Genomic DNA, 23,555 nt, shown 5'->3' with positions numbered 1-23,555 from the left:
TGTTAAGTACAGTTCGAGGACTGATTTATATAACCGTCTTTTGATACTAATTCCTGGGTCATCTATAAAGAATGAGTTGATCTTTCGTACCTCTTCATTGTATTTCCTCTTTTGATACAGACAGTAGAGAACCCTAAACATAAAAAAATGAGATCGAAAAACCAGTGGTGTCCAGCGATACGGATACGGTCCATTGTAGTGCTTGCGTGAGACGGCAGGTCGTCACCTTGACCAGTTGCTGTGTAAGTAAGTAGCTGTCGTAATGTGGAATTTCTTTGCGTGAATCAAAATTTACTCACGATCATTAGTTCCGTATATTTTGACCTCAAAGTCGTGTGATACAGTGTACTGCTGGAAGGATGTCACCTGTTTTAATATTCGTCCCTAATAGCTGCGACGTCGACAGGATGCTAAATCTTAATTCCGCTTCCTTTCTTCTACTTAATATAAAGAGGCGCAGAAAAAATGACGTAACATGCGCAGAATTCCTAGACAGCTTAAAATGGCTTGCTGGACCAGGACTCGATTTCGGACGTTTTATGGCACCGTCGGATGGCGCTGTTAGCAAGAGCAAAGATGTGAATGATGTCACCAGGAACTTTCATTGTGCTTGGTGCTTAAATGTATGTATCGTCCTGTAAGGCATGTGCCGTTATATATTTCATACAGGAAATCTGACGCAGTCTTTGTCATTGTGCCAGGGGTTCCGAGAAGCGCTTCACCGCGATGATTTGTCTGTGCTATTTTTGCGGTATTGATTCGCCAGAGGTCAGCCCAGGTGGCTTCTAAAACTGCTCCTAACTGCCTATGGAAATATGCATAACCATCGACCTCGAGTCCAAGAAGAGAAGACACGGTTGCGTTCTGCTTTCCAGGAACACAAATTATAGCGCTGCGTCGCTGTTGTGAATGGAGTTATCACGATGAATTAAGGACTGTTCGTGCACTGTTTCGTTGCTGTCATACTTGTCCCGCAGAGAAACTTGAGAGATAACAACGTAGTTACTGAAGCTATGTTAAATAGTGTGGTTTCTCTATCTGGTGTGTGTGCATGTGTGTGTGCATGTGTGTGTGTGTGTGTGTGTGTGTGTGTGTGTAAGTAATGAAGCCGAATGGGGTGGTGGTTAGAGACAATTAGCAAGACTGGTAAGACGTAGAAAATACGCAAAACCGTGGGTGATAGTGGTCGGTGCGTTGACTGTAGTGCAGCTTAAGAACTCGCAAATAAAATTGGCTCACGGCTGGGGTCGTAGTCGGACGCTTACCGTCGTGCGTGCGTGTGCACCGTCTATCACTCTCTTAACAACCATCGTATGAATTACTGCCTGTAATAAACGAGTAGATCAAAAGATTTGATTTTTTCCGTACCACTACTTCTGTCCCAGGTAAAATGTCTCGTTAACAACAGACGGCAGTTCTCACGGCGGTGAGGCCTTCACACTGCACTCAAGGAGTTCCCGCCATCCTTCCTCACGCTTCCCTAACAGTACGAGCGCTTGTTTTGTAATTACCTAGACGGTGACACAGCTCGTCACCCCTCTCCCCGACTCTTTCGTCCCCCTTCCTTAATTTTTAAAACGAAACAAGCCAAAGACATACAACCGCCGGCGGCCGTAAGTTCGGTGCGTTGCTGTAATAACCAGAGTTGCATTTCCATTGGCTTCTTTAATTTTGATTTACTGGTAGAAAAACTTTTTTGTGAAATAGATTGTATATATGCCTGCGTATGAAACCTTACAAAGTTCTCGTGTTCTAAACTGGAATTTTGTACTCCTCCATGAATGCGAGACATGAGTCTCTTTGAAGCAGTAAGACTGCCAGAATCCGCTTTATATTTATGTGCGTTGCAGAAGTATGCCGTAAAGAGGCGTTATCAGACGAACAAGATTGTTTAAAGGTTGCATAATGGCGATTTTCCAAGGTATTTATATTTGCAATTGCTTGGTAACGCCATTTCACGTCCTCGAGATGCTTCTTTCATCTCAAACGGAGAATGGTGAAATCAAGCAACATTGATAAGGCTGATCCTATTGGGTGTGTAACTAAGCAGAATTGTGTAAATCTTGTCGAAATACTATTCTACTTCCTTTACTGTACAGCATATAAACATGTGCTATAGGTCAGTATTCTAAGAACACTGCTATTCGAGTTTCAAAGAATTGATCTTAACATTGTACTTTCTGTTACAGGTAAGCAACCAGTATGCGGCATGAAATTGCAGTTGACGTTAGTAAGTTCCTAAAATTAAGCATGGTTTTTTTTGTACTTGACGTATATTTTGTAGTACAGTCAGCACGTTGCGTTACCATTCTGTAATTAGGACAACGTTAGCTGAGGAAAAACACGTGACCGCAGAAACCACCGCCAGAGATTGTGGAGGGCGACGTCGTCGCTATGAGGAACGGTACACACACACACGCATTAAGTACACGTACTGTCAACCTTACTTATCTTTCTCTTTGTACTCACTTCGGCACAATCAATCTTCCTAACGTTGTGACCATTATCGTAAACCATTTATAGTCTGAACTTCGTCCTATTTGTCGAGGTCTGAGGATAGTGGATAGTGAAGTATACCATTGGTTGGTAGTGGATATTACATCCGTTATGGTGTTCACTGCTTATTTATTGTACTTTTTCCGCAGTCGGAACTCTGACATTGGTATATTCTGGCAGGTGGCGTATCGGTTGCTCTCTCTCTCTCTCTCTCTCTCTCTCTCTCTCTCTCTCTCTCTCCTCTTTTTTTGGGGGGGGGGGAGGGGGGGGGGGAGGGAGACCAAACGATCAACCCACCTTGAAAAGAAGTCCCAGGAAAAATTGCGCCATTTAATAATCAGCCTATGATCAAACACGTATCGCCGTGCTGTCGTGACTGTGTACTCTTGCTTTGTTGTAATTTTTCGTTAGTTGCTAGTTATATGAAAACAGGTTGCAGTATATTGTTCTCATAACTATCAGAAGTTATGCATTGCTGGGAAAACAGCTGTCGAGTAATTGGTGTTGCCCTAATAGCGCACCACGCTCCTGTTTTCCCGTCATGCAAAGGCTCTGGATGCGACGAATGAGGATTTTGAGAACCCCAACGCTGATTGTTCTGCGAGTCGACGTGCAGCCGTGCTTCTGCCAGAGCAGGACATTTCAGGATGAACCTGTCCAAGAATGCAATGGCGGAATGAGCTTCTGCCAGAGCAGGACATTTCAGGATGAACCTGTCCAAGAATGCAATGGCGGAATGAATCTGTGGTGCTGACGTCGAGCACAGAATCTGAAGTGGTTATTCGATGCACCACCGTTACTTTGTCACGTTTCAACTTTAGTCTCCACAGAGCTGTGACCAGATTCCGCTGACACACCACTCTGAAACGCTAAGTGGTGCAACGATTTTCTCGGACTCTTCCAAGGCCGCGCTCCTAACCCGTGTTCGGCTATAAGCGATACGGCAGTGCCTAAGCGTCGTCGGCGATTGCAGCCGGCCTGCCCGGTATTGTTTGCCGGACACGTGAAGCACTCTGCAGCACTAAAAAATGTCGTACAGGCTGCGTAGTGTTGGCGACAAAATAACTGAGGTATAGCTAACGGTGCGGAAGGGTGTGTAGAGCGTCTCGTACTCTTGAGAACAAGTTCGCCACAAACGAGGTGGAATTACTGTCTGAAAGGCTGCTGCACAACAGTTCTGAACCGAACGAAGTGACGCGGTCTGGTTCCTGCAGGGGCCCCTGTCTGTTTTCCACAGAGCCATTGTTTCGCGTCAGGCTAAGACCCTTGAATGAGAAGAATTACTCACTCCGGTCAGGGTGAATGCGCGAGGCATTTACCTCTTTCTGTCGAGGGTCTCCAAAAGCTAATAATACAGGAGAAAGTTTCATGTCAAGCTGGGTCCGCCTCGGGATCCTAGCGCCGATTAAGTAACGACTTGATCATCCCGACCGTACTAGCAGCTGTCGACCTGATAGCTTAATAAACTCCCATACTAACACATTTCAGGACTCTACTTACAGCAAAGTACTATAGCTCTCAGTTCTTAACAGATCCATATCTGTAAAACATTTGAGAGAATACTGTCAGGTCTTCTCACATTCCTGATTTAAATGAAAGTAACCATCGAAACAAGAACGTTGCCGTCTATGCAAAGACATTCACTGCTCGTGTTCTCTGCCCAACTCTGACTGTTGTGCGACTGAACCACGTAATGTCCATGAATTGCGTCACCTAGTGGGAGACTTTTAGCCAAGCGAACGCGTTTATTTGAACTCAGGTACTGTCCGAAAACACACGTTACCAAAAAGGCACAAGAAACGGACAGACCAGGGAAGCGTCCTACTTTCACTTTCATTCACCGCCTTACACGCACGAGTAACGGGCCACTCCACTTTTACTATGTATGATAGCGGCCTTGCAGGGACATAGCAAGCGAAAATAAATAAAATGGACAATATGCATTTTGGTTTTGTGAAAACATTTCAGAGCAAAAAGTTCCAGACCAGTAATCCAGTTAACTACAGTTACCAGTCCCATGGAATAAAAGGAGAGAAATTACGCATTTCCTTCCGTGTCAGACACAATCATTACACCACTCGTCATTGATCTCAGCCTTACGTCGGCCATCTTCAGGTTCTATGCGTCTGGGCAGCATTTGGCCAACAAAGGAACTGTGACGCATAGAATCTGAAGATGGCCAACGTATGGCTGAGCCCGGTTATGGTGTGTTCTTGAAAGATTGTATGATACTGTCTAAAATAAAAAGTATCTAGTACGTCAACAGACTTCTCCATAGCCAGAATGTCACTTTTTCCAAATACTTCACTTATTTTTTGATAATTATTTTCAGAAATATCGAAACATGACTCAAGTTCGTAATTTCAGCTTAAAATTTAAAAACACTGTTGTGACCACGAAACAATGTCAGGCCGCCACAAACACAATCTGTCGAGGGATGGCTGAGCACGGTACGAATATCTTCCAAAAATCCGCGCACGAAAATGCGTTTTTACGGGAGTTCACATCTTGCGTTCTGTTGTTTCACAGAAATAAGGGATCAAGTGTTTTGGATAGCCTTTGCCCTAACGATCATTTGTATAGCTATCGGATGAACGGGCTTCCTGTAGCTACCCTAGGGTCGAAAAGTAGACAGTACTCACTTCCACCAGCCCTGGGAAATTCAGCAAGTTGGTTCCTTCTTTTGCATTAACTTTGGTGTAGGATCGACCTTAGTCGGCTTATAAAAGCACCATTTTCTCGTGGGCGGTTCCTAAGATATCCTCGGAAAACTATAATTTTTTTGGGTACGAAAAGTACCAGTTGTGGGGAGGGTCACTCCTATAATTTCTATACATGGCAAAACGTCGAAATTTTTACCATATGTTTTTCAGATGATGATCTTGGGGTACCTTGAAACTTTTTTCGATATCATTTTCGTTACCGAGATCCAGAGGTTCAGAACTACCACACTTACGCACGTAATATCCGGTCTGACACATAAATTAAAGTTTTAGCTGAATCAGTGAACACATGACAGTGCTTCTGGGGTCATAGCAAGGGTTCAGAGGCCACCAAAGTGTGGTTTAGACAGCACTCTTTCACCAGTAAAACTTTATGACGCGTTGTCTCTGTATAATTAGCACTTGACAGCTGTACAAATATGCCTAAAGTGGTACTGCAGTGACAAAAATGGCCTAAGAAGGGTCTTAAAAAGAGTGTCCAAATTACGTAAAACTGGAAAGGATGAAAATTCAGTAAAATATTCGTTTTATATGCACAGCGCATCCTGCTGTAGCAGCAAAAAAAGAAGGGAACCAGCGGAAAATACTATCGGAGCACAAAAAAGACGAATATGTACCTCTTCTAAAGACTCACAAAAAAGTGGGGAACTAACTGTCTCATTTCGCCTTACTCACCAAAACTTTTCATATGCGAACATCACTTTTCTATGCTGAAAGAGAGTAGCGGAGGGACAATGACGTCGGAAGAGAGGGGAGACAGTGGCAGTCGGAAGAAAGAAAGAAAGAAAGAGAGAGAGAGAGAGAGAGAGAGAGAGAGAGAAGGTGGGAGTGAAAGATAAAGAAATGAAAAATACAGATGAGTAGTAACCGCAAGCAGGTGTGGGGGGAGGAGGGGGAGGGTGTGTGGACCCTTCCAGGCCGGCGTACTTCAACACGTAGGAATACGGGACCGTGCTATTTGGAATTAAATTTTGAACACGTAGGTAACAGCGGAAACTGTAAGTTTGAGCCCCCAAAATATCTGAGCTACTGGAATATGGTGGATACAGTGGGAGTGTGAAAGAAAACGGAAGGAGAAAATGTAAGTGAGAGACGAGACAGTCGCAGTGGGACGTATTGTAAATAAATGGTAGAGAAAAAAAGGAGACATTGGGAGAGTGACATATACAGGCAGTGGAAGTGAGAGGGAGATGCCGAGTATTAAGGCTCAACTCCAAAGAGTCTGGGTTAAAGGATCTACACTTGCGCTAAAAGAGCGCGGATATATTCGCATGCCACAATTTTGGATGGGGAGGCGGAATGAGGATTGAGCCAGCTGATTCCCACCTTTCTGTCCAGAGTCTTTTACAGAGGAACGTATTGTCTTTTTTGTGCTCCGACAGGAGCATTTTTCCGCTGTTGTGAGTTTTGTACGTGTATCTGCAGTGCTTTAGAAGTGAGCAACATCGTGCGAGCCGCACGCGTCCCAGCCGGCGCTGTTCTCTTTCGGTGAGTAGCAGAAGCACATCTTGCGAGAGTGGCACATCGCCGCTGTCTAGCGGTTCCCGCTTATTATCGATCGGCAACGCGAAAACCGGGTCGAATTATCGAACGGCGCGACACTGCTCAACCACACTTACCGACAGCTAACGACACGCACGACATAGGCACGTGACACTAGCATTTCGCAGTTAATTGCTTACTCTCCACTGCGCTCTTCGGGACTACCACCTGGTCACAGCCATTTTTTTTTTTTTTTTCTAAAACTATGACACTGTTGTGTTCTGCGATCGAAGGACAGCGGTTACTACTGCTGACGAACGAGAAGACTGTGAGTAAGAAACACATGTATGGGACGTGGAACACCCTTTTTTTGCTGATTGCTTGACCACTTCCCCAAGAACGATCTGTTTCTTCACTTTATCTAAAACATAGAAAAATATAATGAATGAAAGTTGTGTGAAATATGAAATGAAAGTAAACGAATGATGTTCTCAAGGTGAATTGTAAAGTAAACATTAAAAATCTGTAAGATCATTAAAGACATACAGAGAAAAAGTAAGCGGAACGTCGGGAGTTGGCAGCTGTTTCGTGGGCAGTATGGACGAATGACAAATGTAATCTAGAAAAAAAATGTTTCATAGCGGAGTATTTGCGAGAAGCTGTGTTTTAAGATGTTTTATGTCGTCTCGTTGTGTCTGTAGAGCTGTACCATGGGAAGGAAGGAGAGGATGTTCTTTGGTGGCCGGTACCCTCTTTCCATAACACAAACTGCACACATATATTAACTGGGTTCTTTATTCACAAGAATAGAGAGTTACTTATCTCACAATAATTGTTGTGGTACAAGCTCTGTGTTTAGTCCACGTTCGCCTCACTGCTGGTGAAGTACAAAGTCCGCTATGTACGCTTTTACGGTTACTACTTGTTGCCAGTCTCTGAGTTAGCGGCGGAGCTAACTGCTGCTGCGATTCCCGCTGGGCTGCGACTGATGACAGACTGGATGGAACCTAAAACGGTGCGACAGACTCGTCGTCCGGTCAGCGGCGGCGATTCTAAATACTGGCGGCCGACGGGGGCGTTGGCGGCCCGTTTACTACGAGTCTGTTGTAGGCCTCTTAATCTTGCGTCTCGCAGCTTCTTTGCCCCATGGTGTGCTGGCGCCAGCTTATGCCAGCACAAGGGGAACCCAAGCCCAGCATGAAGTCCATGGAGCAGTTGCTTAGTACAGTATACAAGCATGGTGGGACGTTCAGGAGCAAATAGCTTGTCTTGTTTCAAAATAGAGATATTTTCGTGTTGTTAATGGTAATAAAAATTAGAGAGTTGCTTAATGATTTTGGATGTCGCCGTAATATTAGTGGGGACTGTGCATTTTGTTGAACTGTTTTATTTCGGTGTGACTGAGTTTCCAGAATGTTCTACCTGAACGTGCAAAGTACTTTTGTAGCAATTTGAATTTATTGTGCGGTTTCTACAGGTTCAATTGATATGGAGCTATAAACGAAACACGATGGAACAGGGCTACGACGAAATTACGCTATACCGCAGCTAAAGGTACTTTAGCTGTTTTCAGGTAGGATTTTACTCTTTCCATAGTAGTAGCACAAAAATCAAGTTCAGGTTGGAGGGAAATGTGCTCATTGTAAGTTAGAATGAAATTACAACCCTTAACTGCTTACAGACGTTGACATATGTCAACGGGGACAGATGAAAATGTGCGCCCCGGCCGGGACTCGAACCCGGGATCTCCTGCTTACATGGCAGACGCTCTACCCATCTGAGCCACCGAGGACACAGAGGATAGTGTGAGTGGAGGGATTTATCTCTGGCACGCCTCCCGCGAGACTCACATTCTCAACGTATTGCCCCACACTACATTCGTAATTAGAATGTCTGCTGTACAGCGCGTTTTAAAGGTGGAGAAACAGCGAAGCGGTGTGTGCCGCTGGTGAGTGAGTGAGGGTAGGGGCTGTGCGCTATGCCTGCGGCTTGTGCCGTGGCGACAGCCCGGCGAGTCCCCTCCGGCCGCAGCACAATCGGCCCCTCTGTTCCGGCCCTGGCGGTTCTTGCGCACGGACGGCGCGCTCTCGTATTTTCCTCCGTCGACTCGCCTTTTTTGTAATTCCATAGCTGCCCACTGCCGCAGATACATTCCAGAGATGCTAGTCTCGTACCCGTATCCGGTTACGTGTCCGCACTGCGTGACACACACACACACACACACACACACACACACACACACACACACACTTCTTTCTCCTCTCTCTCTCTCTCTCTCTCTCTCTGATGTGTAGCCTACACACGCACTTATACGCGCATCATACATCACGTATTGCATTGTGGTATTGGTTTTGGACTTACGGCAAATGGTATTCTTGACGTCGTGTATGATCTGTGTTCGATGTATGCAGTCATTTCGAAGCTACCACCGGATTTGAAAGAAAACTATTTGTGGCAAGAAATACCAATTATCAAATGCCTTTTAGAGGCAGCGAATATACGTGTCCGCTACGTATCACACTGCACCCCAGAAACTGTCCAAGTTGGAAGTTTGCTTTATTGCGCGGTTTTTACATCTGAACCGATTAGTTTTCCTTTGGTATTCACGTTTATCATAAGCGCTTTTACAGTGACTAGTGTCAACTCTGAAGTGGTGTATCAAGTATATGCCAAAGTTTTGATTTGTGATGAGATAAAGATTAATCACCGGGAGAAACCTGAGACTGAAATTGACGAGAACGTTCAAACGACAGTTAATCCACAGCTACTGAAAACCTTTATTTTCAGCTGTCGCTATTACAGTATAATTTCTTTCACATATGTTCGTGTGCGGGAGGTGCGCGAAATTAGGCTTTTCTTCTTTTCTTTTTCGACCAGTACAGAGGAGGACGTTTGGGCAGTTGTAAAGGCTAGTGAGCCGAACTTCTCGCTACTGCATTTCTGTACTTGCTACCTTAAAATCAGTCACTGCTTCATGTCGCCAAGTTTCGAAATGCTAGTCTTAAAATTAATGGAGTCTTGCTGTTAGATTTCTCATGCCCCGTTTCACGTTTAATACATGGGTTCAACAGTAATATGTATCTCATTAATGAATGCTAAAAGTTCTTTTTGTTCTCCAAACACATTTTCTAGACAGTTACTGTGTCATTTGGAGAAATCACCTGTCGTAGCAGCCGGCCGTTGTGGCCGTGCGGTTCTAGGCGCTTCAGTCTGGAACCGCGTGACCACTACGGTCGCAGGTTCGAATCCTGCCTCGGGCATGGATGTGTGTGATGTCCTTAGGTTAGTTACGTTTAATTAGTTCTAAGTTCTAGGGGACTGATGACCACCGATGTTAAGTCCCATAGTGCTCAGAGCCATTTTTTGAACCTGTCGTAGCACAAATTCGAGACGTACTGATAGTCTTCGCATGCACTTTACACTTGTTAAGGAATTGTTTCTACATCTGAAGCCGGTGTCTACTTTGGTAGTTGTTTTATAGAGCAGTCGGTCACATAAATCGGAGAAATGGATTTGGTTTATATATTTTGCCTTTCCAACGCGTACCAATTCGTGCCTTCCTCCGAAAGCGATCGCGCGATACAGCAAGACAGAAAGCAACTACTGGCTTCAGAGCCTTACAAGCACTAGTAGTGACGAACGTCTCAGCGCATTGGGTTTTCCGGTATATCTTGAATACGCACTGACGAACATTTAACGTAGATTGTGCCGTAAACTTAAACCTCGTGACTTGTATCGATTGGCGTACTGCAAACCTGGTGCCCGTTGGAGAAACGTTCCTATTGTTGTATAGTGCAGGCAATATAATATGCTTTAACAGACAGTCTGGTGACATGAAACTCGGGAGAAGCAACTGGGAAAGCGCCCAAACATCATACGATCCACAAGCCAGAATAGTGGCAACACAGTGATTTAATCTGCCAACGGCCTTGCCGCAGTGATAACGCTGGTTCCCGCCAGATCACCGAAGTTACGCACTGTCGGGCTGGGCTAGCACTTGGATGGGTGACCATCCGGTCTGCCGAGCGCTGTTGGCAAGCGGGCTGCACTCAGCCCTTGCGAGGCAAGCGGCTCCGGTCTCGGAAACTGACACACGGCCGGAAGAGCGGCGTGCTGCTGACCACGTGCCCCCCCCCCCCCCTGCGGGTTCGGGGATTAGAATAGGCCCGAGGTATTCCTGCCTCTCGTAAGAGGCGACTAAAAGGAGTCCATCCCCCTCACGGGGGTAGTTAGCGCCTGCGTCCGGAGATGGACGGTTCCACGACCTATAATCGTGATCTTTTTGGTTTTTCACTTCTCGTTTCCTCCTTCCTTTTGTTGGTTCCTTTCTTTGCTCTTCTCCACCTCACTGTCTTCTTTACTCTTTCCCTTGACTTCTCCTTGCCTTCTCATTGCCTTTTTCTCCTTGCCTTCTCATTGCCTTTTTCTCCTTGCCTTCTCATTGCCTTTTTCTCCTTGTCTTCTCATTGCCTTCTTCTCCTTGCCCTCTCATTGCCTTCTTCTCCTTGCTTTCTCATTGCCTTCTTCTCCTTGCCTTCTCTGGTCTCCGCCTCGGCGTTTGAGACAGTCTGTCCTCTTTCTCCCTCTCTCTCTTCTTTTTCCTCTTCTTCCTTCCTCCCTGTGCGTGCCTGAAGGCCGACCCACGCGTTCGCACGCGTAGCCGGTGACGGGGTAACGCGTAAGTCCCCGCCCTGGGTAGACATGTAAGGCACGCGCGTACCCCCTGGTAAAGGCCAGGCCCGGGGAGGGGTGATTGCCTGAGCTGATACCTTCTGACCATGCCGATTGGTCCCTCCGTCTGTTTCTCGGGAGGTGTGACCTGAGGTGTAAACATTCACCTAAGGCGGGAGTGCCCTCTGAGAGGGTCCCCACAAGGAAGGAGCGCGCCATCGGAGACGCTGGCAATCATGGGGGATTCCTCCGCAATGGATTCTACTCCATCTCTCTCGACTTCTGCCCAAAAACGGAAACTTGACCAGCCAACAGTGACAAAAGTACTACCGCCTGCCCCACAGTTCCTCGTAGTTTCTCGATCTGAGGACGGAAAGGATTTTTCCTCTGTCAACCCTTTCGTTCTTCAGAAGGGCGTAGATGCCATAGCCGGATCTGTCAAATCTTGTACCAGGTTGCGTAACGGTACCTTATTACTAGAAACTGAGAGTGCCTTTCAGGCACAAAAACTGCTTCGTGCCACACTCCTGTACACGTTCCCTGTCCGGGTGGAGGCCCACCGAACTTTGAATTCGTCTCGTGGTGTAGTCTATACTAGCTCCCTCGACGGATTGACTGACGAGGAGCTTCAATCTTTCCTCGCTGAACAGGGCGTGACGGCTGTCCATCGGGTCATGAAAAAGGTCAACAACGACCTTGTACCGACCCGGACACTTTTCTTGACCTTCGATAGTGTTAAGCTGCCATCGCGCATCAAGGCGGGCTACGAGGTTATTTCTGTTCGCCCCTATGTCCCGACACCTACGCGCTGCTACCAGTGTCAGCGTTTCAATCACACTCGACAGTCTTGTTCCAATGCGGCTAAATGTGTCACTTCTGGCAGGGATGCCCATGAGGGTGACTGTCCACCTCCGTCTCCTCGTTGTCTGAACTGTCAGGGTGACCACGCCGCATCCTCCCGCGACTGTCCTGTCTATAAGGAAGAACACTGTATCCAAGAAATTCGGGTCAAAGAGAAAGTGTCCACCTCGGCTGCTCGCAAGCTATTGGCTAGTAGGAAGCCCACGCTGCTCCCAGCGGGGAAATACAGTACTGTCCTCGCCTCTCCTCGGACTACCCGGGAGGTAGTAACCCAGACATGCGATCTGACCTTCAGCACCACGGTCGTCCGTTCGGCCAGTGCTAAGATCGCGCGGTCGACGTCTCCTCTTCCTCCCATCACCCCACAGACACCAGCCCCTTCCTCAGCTTCTGCTAAGTCGAAGACCCCGAAGTCAGATGCACGGGCCTTCAAGAAGGAACCATCCCGTGCAGACTTCCTCCGTCCCTCGACCTCCCAGCCTTCGACCGGTACTTCCACCAAACGTCCATCCAAAAAGGCGCATAGGAAGCACAGTTCTCCTTCTCCGCCACGGCGCATTTCTTCTCCTGCGCCACCCAGCGGTTGCCGCCCCAGGCCGTCATCCGTTTCGCCTGGCCGCACCGCTGGTAGCCGTACATCTGGCCGTTCACCGGTGGAGGAAGCTCCCCCTCCCGGCCATCCTCCCGAGATGGCCGATGACCCTATAGACCCCATGGACGATGACTGTCCGCCTACTGATAGCGGCGGCAGTGCTCGCTCGAAGCCAGGCCCTAAGCGGCCTTCGAGGTGACCCCTTCTCTCATCTTCCTTTTCTTACGATGGCACTTATTCACTGGAATATTCGCAGCATTCGCTCCAACCGAGAGGACTTGAAGTTGCTGCTCCGCTTGCATCGTCCGCTCGTCGTAGCCCTCCAGGAAACGAAGCTCCGCCCATGCGATCAAATTGCCTTGGCATACTACACCTCTGTGCGTTTTGACCTACCCTCTGTGGTAGGTATCCCAGCTCATGGAGGGGTTATGTTGCTGGTCCGGGATGATGTTTACTACGATCCCATCATGTTGCACACCGGCCTGCAGGCAGTTGCCATCCGCATTACTCTCCCCACTTTTACGTTTTCCTTTTGTACCGTTTACACTCCATCGTCATCTGCCGTTACCAGGGCAGACATGATGCAACTTATTGCTCAGCTACCTGCACCATTTTTGTTAACTGGAGACTTCAATGCCCACCATCCCCTTTGGGGCTCTCCAGCATCCTGCCCGAGGGGCTCCTTGTTAGCAGACCTTTTCAACCAGCTCAGTCTTGTCTGCCTCAATACTGGCACCCCTACTTTTCTTTCGGACACATCTCACACCTATTCCCATTTAGACCTCTCTATATGTACTCCCCAACTTGCACGCCGGTTTGAGTGGTATGCACTTGCTGATACATATTCGAGCGACCACTTCCCGTGTGTTATCCATCTCCTGCAGCATACGCCCTCTCCGTGCTCCTCTAGTTGGACCATCTCCAAGGCAGACTGGGGGCTCTTCTCTTCCAGGGCGGCCTTTCAGGATCAAACCTTCCCAAGCTGCGATCGTCAGGTCGCACACCTCACGGAAGTCATTCTCGCTGCTGCTGAATATTCCATCCCTCACCCTACTTCTTCTCCACGTCGCGTACCGGTCCCCTGGTGGACCGCAGCATGTAGAGACGCTTTACGTGCTCGTCGACGTGCTTTACGCACCTTTAAACGCCACCCTACAGTGGCGAATTGTATTAATTATAAACGATTACGTGCTCAGTGTCGTCGTATTATTAAAGAAAGCAAGAAAGCCAGCTGGGCTGCTTTCACAAGCACCTTCAACAGTTTTACTCCTTCTTCTGTTGTCTGGGGTAGCCTGCGCCGGCTATCTGGCACTAAGGTCCACTCCCCAGTTTCTGGCTTGAAGGTCGCGAATGAAGTCCTTGTGACCCCTGAGGCTGTCTCCAATGCCTTCGGCCGCTTTTTCACAGAGGTTTCGAGCTCTGCTCATTACCACCCTGCCTTCCTCCCCCGCAAACAGGCAGAGGAGGCTAGGCCACCTGACTTCCGCTCCTCGAATTGTGAACGTTATAATGCCCCATTCACCATGCGGGAACTCGAAACCGCACTTGGCCGATCACGGTCCTCCGCTCCAGGGCCTGATTCTATTCATATTCAGATGCTGAAGAACCTTTCTCCTGCGGGTAAAGGTTTTCTTCTTCGTACATACAATCGCATCTGGATTGAGGGACATGTTCCCGCATGCTGGCGCGAGTCTATTGTTGTCCCGGTTCCTAAGCCGGGGAAGGACAAGCACTTGCCTTCCAGTTATCGACCTATCTCGCTTACCAGCTGTGTCTGTAAAGTGATGGAGCGAATGGTTAACTCTCGATTGGTTTGGCTGCTCGAGTCTCGACGCCTACTTACCAGTGTACAATGTGGATTTCGTAGGCGCCGCTCTGCTGTTGACCATCTGGTTACCTTGTCGACCTTCATTATGAATAACTTCTTGCGGAAGCGCCCGACCGCGGCTGTGTTCTTTGATTTGGAGAAGGCTTACGACACCTGTTGGAGGGCGGGCATTCTCCGTACCATGCATACATGGGGCCTTCGCGGTCGCCTCCCTCTTTTTATTCGTTCCTTTTTAATGGATCGACAGTTCAGGGTACGTGTGGGTTCTGTCCTGTCCGACACATTTCGCCAGGAGAATGGGGTGCCACAGGGCTCGGTTTTGAGCGTCGCTCTCTTCGCCATCGCGATCAATCCAATAATGGATTGCCTCCCAGCTGATGTATCAGGCTCCCTTTTTGTGGACGATTTTACCATCTATTGCAGCGCGCAGTGTACACGTGTCCTGGAGCGCTGTCTTCAGCGTTCTCTTGACCGTCTTTACTCCTGGAGTGTCGCCAATGGCTTCCGTTTTTCTGCCGAGAAGACGGTCTGTATTAACTTCTGGCGCTACAAAGATTTTCTCCCACCGTCCTTACGACTCGGTCCCGTTGCTCTCCCAATCGTGGAGACAACCAAATTTTTAGGCCTTACCTTTGACAGGAAACTTAGCTGGTCTCCACATGTGTCATATTTGGCCGCCCGTTGTACCCGTTCTTTAAGTGTCCTCCGTGTTCTCAGTGGTATGTCGTGGGGAGCGGATCGAACCGTCCTACTTCGTCTATATCGGTCGATCGTCCGCTCCAAGCTGGATTATGGGAGCTTCGTATACTCCTCTGCACGGCCATCCATCTTACGCCGCCTCAACTCCATACAACATCGGGGTTTACGACTTGCGATCGGAGCATTTTATACCAGTCCCGTAGAGAGTCTTCATGCTGACGCTGGCGAATTGCCACTCACCTACCGGCGCGATATACTGCTTTGTCGGTATGCCTGTCGGCTACTGTCAATGCCCGACCATCCGTCTTATCGTTCCTTTTTTGACGACTCTCTTGACCGTCAATATGGGTTGTATGTCTCTGCCCTGCTACCCCCTGGAGTTCGCTTCCGTCGCCTCCTTCAACACCTTAATTTTTCACTCCCTGCAACCTTTCGAGTGGGCGAGAGCCGCACGCCACCTTGGCTCCAGGCTCAGGTCCGCGTTCACCTTGACCTCAGCTCGCTCCCAAAAGAGGTCACCCCCGGTTCGGTCTACCACTCCCGTTTTTTGGAACTTCGTTCGAAGTTCATCAACATGACTTTCATTTATACAGATGGCTCTAAGACCAATGACGGGGTCGGGTGTTCCTTTATTGTCGGGGCACAAAGTTTCAAATACCGGCTCCATGGACATTGTTCGGTCTTCACAGCTGAGCTCTTTGCCCTCTACCAGGCTGTTCTTTACATCTGCCGCCACCGACATTCTGCTTATGTCATCTGCTCAGATTCCCTGAGCGCCATCCAGAGCCTCAGTGATCCGTACCCGGTTCACCCTTTCGTACACCGGATCCAACGCTCTCTTCAGCAGCTGGTGAACGTCGGTTCTCCGGTTAGCTTTATGTGGGTTCCTGGCCATGTCGGTATCCCTGGGAACGAAGCTGCAGATGCCGCGGCCAAGGCTGCGGTCCTCCAGCCTCGGACAGCTTCTTGTTGTGTCCCTTCGTCCGATTTTAGCAGGGTCATTTGTCGGCGCATTGTGTCGCTGTGGCATGCCGATTGGGCTGCACTTACCGACAACAAGCTTCGGGCCTTAAAACCTCTTCCCGTGGCTTGGACGTCCTCCTCACGCCCTTCTCGGCGGGAGGAGGTCGTTTTGGCCCGGTTAAGAATTGGACACTGCCGGTTCAGCCATCACCATCTGCTGATGGCTGCGCCGGCGCCGTTCTGCCCATGTGGGCACTTGCTGACGGTTAGACACATTTTAATGTCCTGTCCAGATCTTCACACACTGCGCCTCGATCTTAACCTGCCTAATACTTTCGATGCCATTTTAGCGGATGACCCACGAGCAGCTGCTCGTGTTCTTTGTTTTATCAATTTGACAAACCTCGCTACGGACATTTGATGATGTTGTTTTTTACTCCTATGCCTGTCAGTCTGTCTTTTATCGTGTTTTCCCTTTTAGTTGTTGTTGTCAACTTGTGCCTCGCGGTGCATTCTTAGAGTAGTCAGGGCGCTAATGACCATTGAAGTTGTGCGCCCTAAAACCACAAAAAAAAAAAGAAAAACACGCCCCTCCATATTCGCATCCAGTGACGCCTGTGGTCTGAGGATGACACGGCGGCCGGCCGGTACCGTTGGGCCTTCATGGCCTGTTCTGGAGGAGTTTTAGTTCAGTGATTTAATCTGTGGAACTCTTATTCAGAACGCCCGAATTACACACGTACAATAAGCGCGCGGTGTGCTTGATGTAACAGTGCTTGATTATCTATTTACCTTCTCGTACGCGGGTCCTTGACCGTGGACTCTTCTCCCGCTAGCGTTCACACAACACCTGTTACGCAGGGACTGCCTCTCACTCGGCATGTCGAGGGCCAGAGCGACGATCGACACAAACGCACAGTGGATGCTGGGAAGCGTGGAACCGACCAAGTCACGACCAACTCCTTTGTCGACGTACTGTTAGGGGACTCACGAAGTAAGGGTATTGTAAATACGTTTGCCTTCAGAAATGGCCACTGTGGTGGCAGTACAGTTTCTGGGGTGACCGAAAAATGTGCGGTCTTTTTCCTGGATATCAAGACGGAGACGTCGGAAAATGGAGACACTACCAGGAGACGGCACCAAGTGAGTTCGTAAAATTTTTACAACAGCCGGGCGAAATCGACGGGTCGCCTACCGTTGATGGGAGAGCTAGTCAATTTGGAGTCAGAGCGCTGGATGGTGAACTCTTGCGTTCAAACGTTTCCCTGTTTTCTTTGGCGTCAGAGGACCTTTTAGTTCTTTTCAGACACGTGAGCAATTTTGCGTCCTGCAGCAAATCGAGCGAAAGCAATAATTATCGCCAGTTCTGATTCACGTGAGTACGAGGTACGTTTGAGCAACATGCCGAAATTACTTTTTGAAAGGATGCACCGCCATTTAACTGTGTTCCTGTAGTTTTCTTCCGTACAATCTAGATTTCAGCTTTCACGTCATTTTCGAGTACAATATTCTTAAACCATTCACATCATTTTCCTGTGTACTGTGCAGGATGATGAATATACAGTTAAACACACTTGCTCAACAATTGTACTAATGGTTAAGCAAATATGTCGAGCTTTGTAAAATGATGTTAATGGTCTAAGAACATTGAAAATAGCGTGAAAGTCTAAATCTAGATTGTACAGAAGAAAAATACAGAAATATACAGTCAAGTGGTGGAGATGTATCCTTTAAAGAAAAATTTTTTGTCTTTGCCTCAGGACCATCGAAAAGTTCTCAGCCCTAGATTAGGCTGTAGGGGTAGTTGGACATTCTGTGCGAACTATAGGGACTGACGATACAGTTTTAATCTTGGGTTTCGTTCATTTTGTCTGGCGACTCTTGCCAAAATAATTCAGGAAACACAGAAGCGTGGGATACTAGTGTTGATCAACCAATAAAAAGTTTCTCGGTGGACGGTGGAGTAATAATGAAATTTGTATCTCAAGGCGTGTGTGACGGCAATAAATTTTTGCGAATAGAAGGAACGTCTTAATTAATTGCAGTGTCTCTGTCTCGTTGAAGTATTTTGTCATTCCAGCACTAGTATTCCCCATCGTAGAAGACGTTTTTTCTTATAAGGATTCACCAGGAATGACTAGTTCTCTCTCTCTCTCTCTCTCTCTCTCTCTCTCTCTCTGCTTTCCCAGAGCATACTGTGAAGTTGAAGATGGCAATTGGCAATTAATCAATTTAGTATGTCCGCAATAAAAATTAATTTAAATGGAGGTGGGCGGAACATTTACCCACGCGAATGGATGATAGAAGGAGCAAGGTAACTCTTCTCTAGAATCAGAGGTAGGAGAAGACTGTGACAGTGAAGTGATGGAAGATGGGTGGACGGCATTAGAAAAATGCTGGGGTAACATGGATATGGATGCGTATACACTGACGGAAAAAAAAATCGCCAAAACCAAAAAATGACTAATGTGGATTAATCAAATTTCGGGAATACGTTTGTCTAGGTAACATATTTGATTAATACCGTAAGACCACAGGTTAATGTAAGGACGAGATAAGTCACTGCAAATGTGAGCTGCTGGCACATTAATAACTGGTTTAACCGCCAGAATGTTGAATACAAGCATGCAGCCGTGCATGTGTTCTGTTGTACAGCTGCCATATGTCAGTTTCTGGGATGGAGTTCCATGCCTGTCGCAGTTGGTCCGCCAACGCAGGGACAGGTAACGCTCTGTGTGGATGACGCTCGAATGGAAACAGATCTCATGGTCGAGCAGGCCGAGGAATATGTCGCCATCTGTAGAATATGTTCGGTTACAAGAGCGGTATGTGGAGGACCGGTGCCTACTGTTGCTGAAATTGCTGCAGCAGATGCGGTACGATGCTCCAGAGCCATGGTCTTCCCCCTCGGTAGTGCCCCGTGACCATCCGGAGCTCTGTCTCCTCGCGACCGTACGTTACCGTGGCCACCGCTGTCGTCAGACACGTACAGTGGCTACATTCCCGTCTTGCTGAAATATCGCAGAAGAAACGTCCAGACTCTCCTAGTACTATTACACGACCTCGTGTGATGTTGACAATTTCGTCTTCGTCACGTTATAGGCATTCTTGAGTACATCAACTCACCACGTCCGATCTCAAAGATAAGTAACGCTGACGACCGTAACAGCGTGTGTTTGAAGCAAACGTGATTTGCATCCTCATAGTGGCTACTAGCGCCATTCTTCTACATCTGCATGATTACTCTGCAGTTCACATTTAAGTGCTTGGCAGAGGGCTCATCGAACCACAATCATACTATCTCTGTGCCATTCCACTTCCGAACAGCGCGCGGGAAAAACGAACACCTAAACCTTTCTGTTCGAGCTCTGATTTCTCTTATTTTATTTTGATCATCATTCCTACCTATGTAGGTTGGGCTCAACAAAATATTTTCGCATTCGGAAGAGAAAGTTGGGGACCGAAATTTCGTAAATAGATCTCGCCGCGACGAAAAACGTCTTTGCTTTAATGACTTCCATCCCAACTCGCGTATCATATCTGCCACACTCTCTCCCCTATTGCGTGATAATACAAAACGAGCTGCCCTTTTTTGCACCCTTTCGATGTCCTCCTTCAATCCCACCTGGTAAGGATCCCACACCGCGCAGCAATATTCTAACAGAGGACGAACGAGTGTAGTGTAAGCTGTCTCTTTAGTGGACTTGTTGCATCTTCTAAGTGTCCTGCCAATGAAACGCAACCTTTGGCTCGCCTTCCCCACAGTATTATCTATGTGGTCTTCCCAACTGAAGTTGTTCGTAATTTTAACACCCAGGTACTTAGTTGAATTGACAGCCTTGAGAATTGTACTATTTCTTGAGTAATCGAATTCCAATGGATTTCTTTTGGAACTCATGTGGATCACCTCACACTTTTCGTTATTTAGCGTCAACTGCCACCTGCCACACCATACCCCCCAGGGGATCCACAACTCTTTTGTGGATACGTGCGTAGCGAGCACGGGGCCCCGAGCTAATGTGGCCTTCCTTCCTTTCCGGGCTGCATACCTTCCCTTTCCGCATCCTTCCCCATCCCCTGTCTTCACCCCCCCCCCCTCACCTCTGGCTCTTTCCTTCACTTTCTCCCCCTCTGGGAGTATGGTTTGCGCCTACGTCCGGAGACGGACGCTTGTAAATGTACCGCATTCTTCTTCTTCCTTGCTTGTATGTCTTCTTCCTTCCTTTGTCCTTCTCCTTTCCTTACCTCTTCTCTTTACCCTTTTCTCCGCTGCGGCGTTTGAGGCCCCCTCTTCTTTCCTTTCCCTTTCTCTTTCTTCCTCCCTGTGCGTGTCTGAAGGCCGACCCACGCACTTCCATGCGTAGCCGGTGACGGGGTAACGCGTAATTCCCCGCCCCGGGTAGACAGGTAGGACACGTACGTACCCCCTGGTAAAGGCCAGGCCCAGGGAGGGGTGATTACCCGAGCTGATACCTTCCGAAAGTGCCGATTGGTCCCTCCGTCCGTTTGTCGGGAGGTGTGACCTGAGGTGTGAACAATCACCTAAGGCGGGTGTGCCCTCGGTGAGGGCCCCCACAAGGGAGGAGCGCGCCATCGGAGACGCCGGTAATCATGGGGGATTCTTCCGCAATGGTTTCCTCACCTTCCACTATGTCTGCTCACAAACGTAAGTTCACTGAGTCTCAGCCACAGACGGTTCTTCCATCGTTGCCACAGTTCCTTGTTGTTTCTCGGTCTGACGAAGGTCACGACTTTTCCACGGTCAACCCTTTCATTATTCAGAAAGGTGTCGACGCAATTGCGGGTCCTGTAAAGTCTTGTTCCAGATTACGAAATGGTACCCTGTTGTTAGAAACACACAGTGCCCTCCAGGCTCAAAAATTGCTGAGTACTTCTCTGCTCCACACCTTCCCTGTCCGGGTGGAACCGCACCGTACCTTAAATTCCTCGCGTGGAGTCGTTTATACACGCTCCCTCGATGGATTGTCTGACGAAGAAATTCAGCACTACCTGTCCGACCAGGGCGTCACTGCTGTTCGTCGGGTTATGAAAAGGGTTGACTCGAACATCATTCCAACCCGCACTGTCTTCTTGACATTTGACAAAGTTCAACTCCCATCAAAAATCAAAGCAGGCTATGAGATAATTTCCGTTCGCCCTTATGTCCCAAACCCTACGCGTTGCTATCGATGTCAGCGGTTCAATCACACCAGCCAGTCCTGTTCCAATCCGGCCAAATGTGTTACGTGTGGCAAGGATGCCCATGAGGGTGCTTGTCCACCTCCATCCCCATACTGCATCAACTGTATGGGTGACCACGCTGCTTCCTCTCGAGATTGCCCCGTTTTTAAGGATGAAAAGCTCATCCAGGAAATAAGAGTGAAGGAAAAGGTGTCGACCTTTGCTGCTCGAAAGTTACTCGCCAGTCGACAGCCCACCGTGCCTCAGAAAGGAAAATACAGCACTGTCCTTGCTTCTCCTCGGCCAACAAAGGAGGCGGCCACGCAGACTTGCGACCTCACATTTAGTACCACGGTCGTCAGATCGGCCAGCGCAAAGATCGCCCGTTCAACCTCACCACTTTCGCCTGCCCACTCTATGGCTCACCCTTCGTCGGGTTCTGCTAAATCTCGAGCCCAAAAGTCAGACGCCAAGTCTTCGAAAAAAGAGCATTCTCGTGAAGAGTTTTTACGTACTGCAACTCCACAACCATCGGTTCCTCCTTCATCTAAACATCATACCTCCAAGAAGGCTACGAAGAAACACAGTTCCTCTCCTTCTCCGCCAAGGCGGGTCCCAACTACAGCACCACCTGGCGGAAATCGCCCTCGGCCATCTTCCGTGTCGCCGAGGCGCACTGCTGGTGGCCGGTCAACTGGCCGATCGTTGGTGGCAGGAGCTGCTCCTGACCAACCTATGGATCAGGATCTTCTGCCTTCGACTGAATGCCATTCCATGCTGTCGGTCGCAAGCTCTGAGCAGTCGTTGAGTTGACAGCACCCTTGGTCACGTTTCTCCATTTTCTGTCCAGCCTATGTCCATTATCCACTCGAATATCCGCAGCATTCGCGCCAATCGGGATGAATTGTCGATCCTCTTACGATCCTACTCGCCGGTCATCTTCTGTCTTCAGGAAACAAAGCTGCGTCCCCATGACCGCTTTGTTCTCCCTCATTTTCAGTCCATCCGATATGACCTCCCCTCTGTTGAAGGCACTCCAGCCCATGGAGGACTCATGATTCTGCTCCATGATACTCTCCATTATCACCCAATCCATTTAAACACTTCCTTCCAAGCTGTCGCTGTCCGTCTTTCCCTTTCTGGATACACGTTCTCTCTTTGTACGGTATACATTCCATCGTCCACACCACTGGCACGAGCTGATCTCCTTCATCTTCTTGATCAGCTTCCACCCCCGTATTTGCTGGTTGGGGACTTCAATGCCCACCACCCGCTTTGGGGATCTCCACATCCTTGTCCACGTGGCTCACTATTGCTAGACGTCTTCCACCAAGCGGATCTAGTCTGCCTCAACACTGGGGTCCCCACGTTTTTGTCTGCCTCCACGGCAAATTTATCTCATTTGGACCTTGCGGTCGGTACTGTTCCGCTAGCCCGGCGCTTCGAATGGTTCGCCCTTGATGATACACACTCGAGTGACCACTTTCCATGTGTCCTTCGACTGCAGCCTCAACTGCCATATCTGCGCTCGCGACGCTGGAAGTTTGCCCAAGCCGATTGGACACTTTTTTCGTCTCTAGCGACATTTGATGACCGTCGCTTTCCCAGCGTCGACGATGAGGTCACACATTTTACCGACGTTATTCTCACAGCTGCGGAACGTTCAATACCACGCACCTCCGAATTGCCCCGGCGCCCCCCAGTTCCTTGGTGGAACGAGGCATGCCGTGACGCACTGCGTGAGCGGCGACGTGCTCTTCGCATTTTCCGGCACCATCCAACTTTGGCCAACTGTATCCGATATAAGCAGCTCCGTGCGCGATGCCGTCGCGTTATCCGCGATAGCAAGAAGGCAAGCTGGCAATTCTTTATTAGCTCATTTAACACCTTCACTCCCTCCTCGGCAGTTTGGAGTCGGCTTCGACGGTTCTCAGGCGCGCCTAGTTTCTCCCCGGTCTCTGGGCTCACTGTCGCGCATGGTACCTTAGTGGACCCCGTCGCAATTTCTAACTCATTGGGTCAGCACTTTGCTGAGATTTCGAGCTCTTCAAATTACCCG

General features: G+C 48.5%; 1 protein-coding gene, 1 non-coding gene and 1 pseudogene across 3 annotated transcripts in view; 2 read left to right on the top strand and 1 right to left on the bottom strand.

The window, feature by feature from the left end:
* Positions 1-23,555, top strand: part of LOC124787753 (phosphofurin acidic cluster sorting protein 2) — a 691,488-nt gene that overhangs the window by 160,455 nt on the left and 507,478 nt on the right. The window lies entirely within an intron of this gene.
* Trnat-ugu lies at positions 8,420-8,493 on the bottom strand. The gene has a single exon. It is a non-coding gene; the product is annotated as a tRNA-Thr (tRNA).
* On the top strand, positions 10,621-10,738 carry LOC124722528 (annotated as a pseudogene).

This window comes from Schistocerca piceifrons, chromosome 1 (assembly GCF_021461385.2).
Source record: "Schistocerca piceifrons isolate TAMUIC-IGC-003096 chromosome 1, iqSchPice1.1, whole genome shotgun sequence".
In the NCBI taxonomy this organism is placed as follows: domain Eukaryota; kingdom Metazoa; phylum Arthropoda; class Insecta; order Orthoptera; family Acrididae; genus Schistocerca; species Schistocerca piceifrons.
This window is presented reverse-complemented; position numbering and strand designations above follow the sequence as displayed.